Below are 11,217 nucleotides of genomic sequence, written 5' to 3'. Positions count from 1 at the left end.
ATAACCATGAAACATTATTGACTTTATTTGAAACTTATGTTGCAAGTATTTTGAACTATGGCTGTGAAATTTGGGGGTATCATATGGCACCAGATATTGAAAGGGTTCATATGTATTTTTTGAAACGTATACTGAAAGCAAAAAAGAGTACTGTTACAATCTAATTAAAATATAGATCTCGGATTTCGTTATACTACGTTATACTACATTCGTATGTAGTATAACGTAGTATAACGAAATCCGAGATCTATATTTTAATTAGATTGAGTACTGTTAATAACATGGTATATTGTGAACTGGGTAGAATACCTATGTGTATAGAGAGAGAATATAGAATGGTAAAATATTGGATAAAATTATTATGTACTGATAATTGCATATTGAAAAATTGTTATGATGAAATGTTTAGTAGCTGTAATAGAAAACCAAATGATAAGCAGAACTGGTGCTGTAAGATTAAAGATATTTTGGGTAAATATGGCTTTAACTTTATTTGGTTAAGTCAAAAGGTAGATAATGTAGATTTTTTTCTGAGACAATTAAAAGAGAGAATGGTTGATACATTTATATGCGTAGCAAATGCTTTCTTTGAAGTCTCAAACAAATTTCAATTATATAAATATATTTTTTGTACACATACTTTACAATTTTACTTAGACAAACAAGTGAATTATATATATAAACCTTATATTTGTAAATACCGTATTTGTGCACATAATTTGAATTTAGAGACAGGAAGATATTATGATATGGACAGGAAAGATAGATTATGTATTTATTGTAATACAAGTTCCATTGAAGACGAATTTCATTTTTTATTGGAATGTAATAAATATGCTGATATTAGGGAAAAATATATCAAACAATATTATTGGAGACACCCCTCTACTTATAAATTGATACAATTGTTATCTGTACAAAATATTAAAGAACTAAACAATCTTGGTAAATAATTAAAATTAGCTGAGAAACTACGCTGCTAACTTTTAACAATTTTATGAATTTCATACTCTGCGTTATACTTATTATTGTATTGTATAAGAGTGATTTAATGTATTTAAATGTAGTTAACATTTTATTATTATATGTCTGTTTATGTGATATGGTGCATGTATAATTAATTTTTCAAAAATTGTATATATATCCTATAAGCTGTACTTGCTTTTGGAATAAAGTATTATTATTAATTAATGTATGTATTCTTAGAAAAGAATCACAGAGCTGAGTATGTGTTTTGTATAATATAAAAGGTATTTCGGTTAAGGTCGTATAGACCCGTAGGACTATCCTCATCAGGTATCCCTGGCCATATGTTTCCCTTTTTGTAGTACTAATAATGGTTCAAATTGGATTTTTTATGTATAGGGATATACCTGTTTATACGTTCGTTTCTCTCTTTCTTTTTTTTATATTCTTTCTTTCTTTCTTTATTTTTTCATTTATATTCCTTTGATTAAATCTTGTTTCCCTTAATTTTTTATGCATGCTATTTTATCTTTTGTCTGATTTTATCTTTATATATCCTTTTTTATTCTTGAATGTGTTATATTCTCTTTTAGATTTTTATTTCTTCTGTATGCAATAATCAGAGGTTTTGGAAATAGTATTTTTGCATTTCTGATTTCTGATTCCTTTAAATACCGGATTAAATCTTGTTGCAAAGACGAGTGGTGCAGCCACTTTCTTATTTTTATAATCATATTTCAAAGATTCTTTTCTTTATTTTTTTCTTGTGTTTGTTATAATATTGTCGGTCTCATTTTCGCAATGTCCTCTTTTAAGATCTTTTAAGAAGTTTAGACTTAAAAAGTTGAACTTCTTCAGAGAAGTTTTTTTTAGTTATTGCAAAACCTAATAAAGCAAAAAATTTTTCAGTTATGAAGCTTTTGAATACCGACGTAGGGTGCGCTGATGTTCGTTCAAGATATTGAAAATTATCAGTTGGTTTCCTATTTAGTTTAATATCTTAAATTGGATTTTGTTCACCTCTTCTTTCATCTTTGAAGACAGTTATGTCTAGAAACTGGATACTTTTAGATAATATTCCATGTGTAAATCTAAGTAATGGGTTTATAGAATTAGCGATGTTAAATGGAGACTAAAAGATTGTCTATACTGGAGTCAAATAGGACGAACCCATCGTCCCGATAAATTCGTAAATGAGTGATATTATTCTTAAACAGAAATAGTTCTAGGATTTTTTATATTATTTCAAACATTCTTATATCAGTTAAGATAGGACTCATTGTGTTTCCCATGGGAATTCCACATCTATGTTTGAAAATTATATCATTAAATTCAAATATATTATTTCTAAGTACGTAATTCAAAAGTTCTAAAAATAATTCTTTAGGTAGGAAAGGTATGTCATATTTAATTTCAAGCATCTTTGATATATACCGCTTCAATTATTTCTTGGTGTGAGTGAATTTACCTTTGTAATTTGGTTTGTGAGAATAAAGATATATATAATTGTACATACTAGAAATATCAAGGCTAAATAATATAATATTTTGCTATAGTCTGACACGTTCAATTTTGTTGATGAAAGAGGATATGCCCTTTGTATATGTCCATAGTTTGCTAACAACTGGCTTCAGAAAATAGTCTATGAATTGACTTAATAGTCTATGAATTGACTTCGGCTGTTATCTGCTCTATGGTCGGGTTGTTGTCTCTTTGACACATTCCCCATTTCCATTCTCAATTTTATTAATGTACTTAAATGTACTTATTATCATACTTTGAGTAAAGCAATTGAAGATAATTTAGAGACATGTACATTGAAAATGTGAATTATAACAAGGATTATAATAAGATATACTGGATTGGTCCTGGACACGAATGATTTAATATATTTAATTCAATCATTTGTTAACTGTTTTTTTGATTTTTGAATTCACTTTTTTCTGTTTTCTCAAATTGCTGTTATCTGTTATCATTATTTAAAATTTACTGTTATCTGTTTTGAGCAAAATCAAAAATTGTTAACCTGTTAATGGACCCCCCTCTTGCCCCCCTTTTCTCTAAAAATTAAACCAACTTAAAAAAGAATTCATATATTTTTTATACATAACTCCGTTACTGGATACTTATTTCAACCTTCTTTTTTTTTTAATTTTCAGTATATTTGTATAAAAATAAGGAGATGTGGTATGTTTGCCAATGAGACAACTATCCACCAAAGTTCAAATGAAGTGAATGTAAGCAATTATAGGCAACCATTTTTTTAACCAAGGTTACAACTCCAGAAAGGAAAAGTTGACCTTACATGGATGTGGCTATTGTTTTTGTGTCCCTTTTTTTGGTCATATAGCTCTTCAACTGTTTAGGAACTTATACATCCTTATCTTTCAAATATTCTGCATTGAGTGTTCCTGATGAAAGTAATTGCAGAAAAGCTTTTCGGAGCCATATATTTGTTGGAAATTTACACATGGCCTAGGCCGTGATATTCGAATTTTATCCTAAGCGTTAGTGTTATTTTCAATTTTACAGCACTAGGTCGATACCCCTGTCGATGGACTATCAGTCTCCGATGGTATCATCAGCTCAGAAGTGAATACTTCGGTACTGACATGATTTATAACAAACCTTTCTAAAATTGCTCGTTTATAAATTTATAAATGATTAAGAAACTAATGTTTCAACTCATTCAGTCAAAATTGTCTTTACATGGATTTGGCTACTATTTGTTTAGGTCCTTTTTGGTCATATAGCTCTTCAACTGTTTCGTTTCTTATACATCCTTGGCTTTCAAAATTCTGTATTGAGCGTTCCTGATAAAGGTAAATCCAGAAAAGCGCTTCGAACACATATATTTTAATCGTTATTTTCATTATTACAGCACTGGGTCGATACCGCTGTGGGTGGACTATCGGTTCCCCGAGGATAACATCAGCTAAGTAGTCAATAATGTGGTACTAACATGACTTATAACAAACCTTTCTAAAATTGTCTGCTTATAAATTTTTAAGAAACTAATGTTTCAACTAATTGAGGCAAAGTTGACCTTAGATGGTTTGGCAATTATTTCTATGTCCTTTTTGGTCATATAGCTCCTCAACTATTTCGGATCTTATACATCCTTCCTAGACATTTAGCTGTCTAATAGGTTTTGTTTTGTGTCGTTTGATAGCTGTCTGCATTTTTCACGAAATATCGTTTATAGTGATGATGTATATATTAAATTATACATAATTATGCAATAAAAAGAGGCGGAATATACTAAAGGGACATTCAACATGCAGCTCTACAATATGACATTTGACGTCTATCATCTTCCACCGTCACTTAGGGAGCTACCTTTTGATTTTTATGAGGGGGGGGGGGGGGGGGGGGGGCTAGGATGAAAAATGTTGTCCTGCATTTTTTTTTTTAGTTGTAATCTCTGTCCTGCCTTTTTATTTTTCACTCTTTTCGGTCTTTTTTTTTGCAAAGTGTCTCATCCTGCCTTTTTTTTTACTCAAAACTCCTGTCCTGCCTTTTTTTTCAAATTTCATCCTACCCCCCCCCCCCCCCCCCCCTAAAAATCAAATGGTAGCTCCCTTATTGTAGTTGTTTTTTCAATCTATATATACACATCATCTTGCATTTTGATTTACAGCATGAACAGTCGTAAATTAAAATTCTATAGAGTGACATAGAACTTTGTTTACATTAGGTAAATGCTGCTATTTTCAGCTTTCAGAATGCTTAATTACTATGTATTGTGTCCTTAATAAACACTTAAGATGATGATTGACAGTTTTGAAGTAAACATAATTGATAATGATAACATAAACTGTCGTAAATCGTACAGGTAATCTGTCTTGCTTGTAACCTGAGATTGAAATTAATTTCCTCCACTTCAAATAATTTCGATTCTTCGGCTTTTTACCTGAATTTGAGTAAGTTAATTTCTCCTTATTAAAGGTAATTGTTCTCAATATTTTCGACATATGGTTTATTGTTTCATACTAATGGTAAGTTGTAAATATTTGTTTCATGTTTATTTCTCAAGTCAATGGATTTTTCTAAATTTCACTTAGAACCGAACTGGTTATACGGATTTAATGGTTACCGTAATTTGTCTACAGAAAAAAAAATGCTTCTAGCTGAGCTTTCAGTATTTTCATTGGAACATCATTTGTCTTCATAAATATTATGTTTTCATTTTTTATGTAGATCGTTTCAGGTCAACTGATTCATTTAAACTATTGCAATCACACGAAATCAGTTGTTTTTTCCTAACTATATGAATATATGAGCAAGATAAGCAGAGTTCTATCAAAAACTACAAATAAATGTCTAAAAGCGCATTTCTTGTAGTTCCAAAGTAACAATGAAGTATAAATGTTACATTTTGGCTTCTAAATATCCAAATTTGTCAGCTTTTGTGGACTTGGTCCACGAAACCCTCACACTCTGACATCCACAAGACCCAATCTGCTTTAAGCTAGAATTCCTTGCGCTACGACCTTGAAAAAAGTAACTCGTCCATTGCATTTTTTTTTTGTGTGACAAGTTTTTTCCTTCCGAGGGAAGTTTGTGACAGTAGAAGACGATTTTTTTGTTTTTTTACATTTTTTCGAACTTTAAATGAAATGGTAATATAATTTGAAAGTAAAGGAAAAAATTTATTAATTAATTTTGTGTTTTTTTTAATTTCAAATAGAAAAGATCTTGCAGAAAGTGAAACATACAAAGTTGAAATATTTCGAGAATTATCATAGAAATAGATTTCTTTAACCTCAATTCCTTTCAATATAGGGAATATTTGAAATAATGAGTAAAACATCATAGTCCGTATTATCATGATTATTCTGAGGCTATTCAGGAATTGTTTTTAAGTCTTTTGTCAGTAGCCACGCAAACAAAACGCAATCAGACCAGAATACAAGACAATCGGTCCGTCTATCGAAGAGACAGCTCGGACGGTTCTTCAGACTGGCAGATATAATGAAAACGACTGGGACTGTCTTTGAAGACAATTCGGGACCGTCAATAGAGACCGTTCAATCCGTTTGATAACAATGGCAAGATGGGCAACATGCAAGTGCTTGAATTTAATGTGTTGATGTCATGTAACTTATCGTGTATAGAAACGTCATTAACATGTGTTTGGAAACGTAACGCTTTGTATAAAGAAAAGAAAAAACGCCTCGGCGCACAAAGGGTTAAACATTAAAAAATAAGGAGATGTGATATGATTGTAAATGAGACAAATATCCACTTAAGTTCGAATGCAATTATAGGCAACTGCACGGCCTTCAACAATGAGAAAACCCCATACCGTGTAGTCGGATATAAAAGGCCCCGACATTAAAAATATGAAACAATTCAATTACGAAAATTAACGGCCTATTATAAAACTATACAAATATATGAATTGGACAATTTTATAAGCTAACTGCTTACTGGATTTAATTGAAATAATGTTTTTTTTTCTCAATAATTTTTATTACTCAATAGAAGACTACAAGTGTAAACAACTAGGATACAGAAACAAACAAACAATGCTGATTTTCATCCGTCTCGTCAACTAAAAATTACAACGCACAAACGTAAAACATGCTCCGACTGATCATATTCATATAAATGTATAGTTTTCATAATACATTCAATGAGACATTTACGATAAACAAATATTACAGACATGTAAACTAAAAGCTCCTGATTACGGACATACATAATGTGGCGGAGTAAAACATGTTTGAAGGCGCCAACCCTCCCCCTAACATGGGACAGTGGTGTAACAATACAACATAAGAACAAACTATAAAAATCAGTAGAAAAGGCTGATACAAATTGAAATACATCTAACAAAAAAATAGAGTGGACGTTGACGGGTACCTATACATCCCCAAAACAAAAAGACATTAAGTACAGATCGGAGAGTATTTTAAAGCCAAAAACAACTTATAAAAAATCATGTATCTAAGACTAAAATATCAATCAGTACACATTCAACTTTCCAATGGATTTAGCGTAAAGACGTCATTAAGTGTCACAGAAAAACATGAACATGTGTAAAACGTAGATATGACGTGTATGTTTTTTGAAAGTTTTTTAACGACGGATACTCTCAATTTATTAATTGTAAACATTTATTCTGATTCTGAAATGTACTTTAGGCTGACAGAAATGACTCTATATAATTATAAACTGATAACGAAAATGGTGCCATTAACTGTTTCTATTATATACTGATTTATATAAACTGAAATGTGAATTTATCTAACTTATGTCTCCTTTTTTACTTTTATCATTTCCACACAATTTAAACAACCATTCGTTGTATTTTGTATTTAGTTTTCATAATACATGTACATTCAATGTGACACTCAACTTTCAAAAATTTGGAATGTAGATATTTTTAAACTTTGATCAAAAGTACAAAAAAAAATTAAAAATTTGAAAACTTTTTAAAATTTTGAATTGTTTAAGTGTTACATGGATTCTGTCGGAGCATGTTTTACGTTTGTGTGTTGTAATTTTTAGTTGACGAGACGGATGAAAATCAGCACTGTTTGCTTGTTTCTGTATCCTAGTTGTTTATACTTATAGTCTTCTATTGAATAATAAAAATTATGCCAGATTATTTAGTATTGACTATTAAACATTGTTTAAACTGAATCCAATATTTATTTAAGAGAAGCTTATATTTATAAATGATGAAGTCTAGCTGTTTTATGTTTAAATAATGTTTAAGCAGAATCCAATAATTGATACATTACGCAAGTTGAGTATAATACCTGTATAAGTAATACAAATGGTCAAAATATGTTTTAACGAATAAAGTAGAAAATCTTGTTATTAAACGCTTGAGTGAAGTGACGATATTTTGAAACCGTCTTTCAGTTTCGGCTTTGAAAGTCATATCTTTAGCAATTACAATTTATCATGGCACGAATGCGAACTAAGCTATCGTATTGATATGTAACTGTATTTCAAATGCAATATTGATGTCGGAAATGCTATGAATTAATATGCTTCAAGTTTCTTGAAAGATATGAAATAATCGAACCATTCCCGTGTGAACTTGACCTGTTTTGTCAATTAACAAAGAAACAAACAAGTACACTGATTTAATTCATTACTGTTTTCTCATATATATTTCAAATTAACAAAATTGAAATATCATGCTAAGGGCGAGCGCACGAGTGAGAGAGAAAGGTGCGTAACAATGGTATTCTAATTTGTTGATTTCATTTTGCACTCTAAGAGTTAAAACTAGTACATGTACTAAACTTTTGAAAGTGGTGAATCGGTGATACATTGATTACTTTTAAAACAAAATCATGGAATTTTTTACTTATTATATGAGGTCATCGGTGGCCGAGTGGTCTAAGAAGTTCATACACTGTATCCACAGGCACGTGTCTCTGAAAAAATTTACCTATACACTTTAACATATTTAAAGTATATAGGTAATTGTTTTTTAGAGACAAGTGCCTGTGGCTGTATCACTATAGCCTGTCAACACTGTGATTGGGAGTTCGAACCCCGCACGTGGCCGGTGCGTTCGATTTTAATCTTAATTGACTTTAGGTTTGACAGTTTTCCTGCCGAAGATCGGTGGTTCTTTCCAGGCACTCCAGTTTCCTCAACCAATAAAAACTGACCGCCACGAAATAGCCAATAGTGATAAAAGTGGCGTTAAACACCAAATAGTTAATCAATCAATCATCAATTTGTGTCATGAATTAATACAACATATACTATCTTTACCAATTCAAAATAAAACCCAACGTAAAGTTTGGATCAATTTCTCTAAACACAGTTTAAAATTAAACTTAGCTTAAAAGGAAACTTCTAACATTTACAGCAAATAACAAAATAAAAAACTAACATGATATTCATTGGAAATAACATGTTGCATTTCGAAACAAGTCGATATTTTCATGTAATACACCATGCATCAGAAATCATAATAGTTGTATCAACAAACAAGCTGTTAAAGCCTTTAGATTTACGAGATTATATCATTAGCACTGATGTCATCGAATGATTATTTAATTTTACATCAGTGCTTGACTTTGAAAGTCAACTAATTTGAATTCAAATGCACCAAGAACAACGCCGTACTTTTAATGAACACAAACATTGATATAAAAAATAATTCCCTGAAATTGAGAAAACAGTTTTTACTGCAATTCTCTCAAAAGAATGATATTTTTTTTTATTAGTGATACATATGATGTTATATATTGATAGGTTTCATAAGAAATAAAACCACTAATTTATAGCCTCTTTGCTTTCTGTTAAATACTGTCGTTTCAAACACTCTTAGCTATTTTCTCCTAACTTTAAATAAAGTGACAGTCGTTTCTTTTCAAAACTATACGTTTTCCTGGCTTTTGCTAAAATATTGAACACACTTTCAGTTTCATATAAGAGCGTACTGGTTTCCGGAAGTTTTGTAGTACAAAACAGGTACGTTTGATCTGACAACAGGTAAAATATGCCCTCCTATTTCAATTTTCTATGTTTTGTATATAATTCAAATAAAGCTTTCAACAAGGGTTCTACGGTGATCCCAAGTCCTTAAGCTTTCATTTGTTACTAAAATTACCAAAATATTTAACTTTTATATGTAATACAAAATGTTTCAGAAAAAAGTAAAATAACTCAATAAAGGTTAAAGTGACGCCACCAAAATTCAACCTGATCTGTGTTTTGTGGTAATGAGTATGTGTATAAGTTTCATAACATTTGGTTGAGGCAACTTAAGTTAGAGAACGGAAACTAAATTTTTTTTTTCTATTTATAAAGGGGCATAACTCAAGAATGGTTAAAGTGACCCCACCAAAATTCAAACTTAATCTGTATTTTGTGGTAATAAGCATTGTGTATAAGTTTCATACCATTTGGTTGAGGCAAACTTAAGCTAGAGAACAGAAACTAAAAATTTTGCAATTTTTCAATTTATAAAGGGACATAACTCTAGAACGGTTAAAGTGACGCCACCAAAATTCAAACTTGATCTGTGTTTTGTAGTAATAAGCATTGTGTATAAGTTTCATAACATTTGGTAGAGGCAAACTTAAGTTAGAGAACGGAAACTAAACATTTTGTAATTTTTCATTTATAAAGGGGCATAGCTCTAGAACGGTTAGAGTGACGCTACCAAAATTCAAACTTGATCTGTATTATGTGGTAATAAGCATTGTGTATAAGTTTCATAACATTTTGTTTAGGGAAACTTAAGTTAGAGAACGGAAACTAAAAATTTTGCATGTTTTCATTAATAAAGGGGCATAACTCTAGAATGGTTAAAGTGACGCCACCAAAATTCAAACTTGATCTGTGTTTTGTAGTAATAAGTATTGTGTATAAGTTTCATAACATTTAGTTGAGGCAAACTCAAGTTAGAGAACGGAAACCAAATTTTGGGACGTACGTACGTACAGACGGACAAGGGTAAAACTTAATGCCCCCTCCGTTACGGCGGGGACATAAAAAAAGCAATAAAATAGGACATTAGACAATCACTGAGGAGGTTCATGAATTGGGACAGGCTTATCAAAACTTGGTAGTAATATTTTTTAGATCGCAATACCAGTACTGTGTCCAAACTATCCCTAGGAAAAATGTTTCGACTAGTAATTGTTAAAATTTCCTTACTGGTACGAGCCATCTCAAATAACAAAATTATATTAACCATTTACTGTCTTTTGATGAGGTTAATATCTGGTTTAATTGAATTTTGAAAAATGAATATTCACTGAGGCCAGCTGTATACAATTACTTTTATTCCATATTAGTAATATTTAAGTAGGTTTTTCTATATGATTTTGATTTTGAATAAAACAGTATATTCACCTGTGGAAAAAGTATATTCACCGCGCAAAACGTTGCGTGCTTTCACGTGTAATATTATGATCAAATTTTTGATGTACCTGAAGAAAAAGAATATTCACCGCACTAAACGTCACGTGCTTTTACATGTAAAATTAAGAAATAATTCATGGGGGCTTGAACTTATACTTATTTTACCACGAGTTGGCCCTTTATACTTAATATTTTACCAGAGCGATTGACGTCTGTTAGCTAATTCATTAAAAAAAACATATGATCTGGGAGTATGATCGGAACAGCCCAAACAAATCATGACGTTGCCGATCAGCTGACATACAATATATTCATATTTTACCACGGGTGTGTACTCAAAGCGTTGGAAGAACGTCATATTAGAATGTTTGATGTATGTGTCGGTTAGTGTATGGAAAGGTA

The sequence above is a fragment of the Mytilus californianus genome, unplaced genomic scaffold (assembly GCF_021869535.1).
Source record: "Mytilus californianus isolate M0D057914Y unplaced genomic scaffold, xbMytCali1.0.p SCAF_2, whole genome shotgun sequence".
Classification (NCBI taxonomy): domain Eukaryota; kingdom Metazoa; phylum Mollusca; class Bivalvia; order Mytilida; family Mytilidae; genus Mytilus; species Mytilus californianus.
This window is presented reverse-complemented; position numbering follows the sequence as displayed.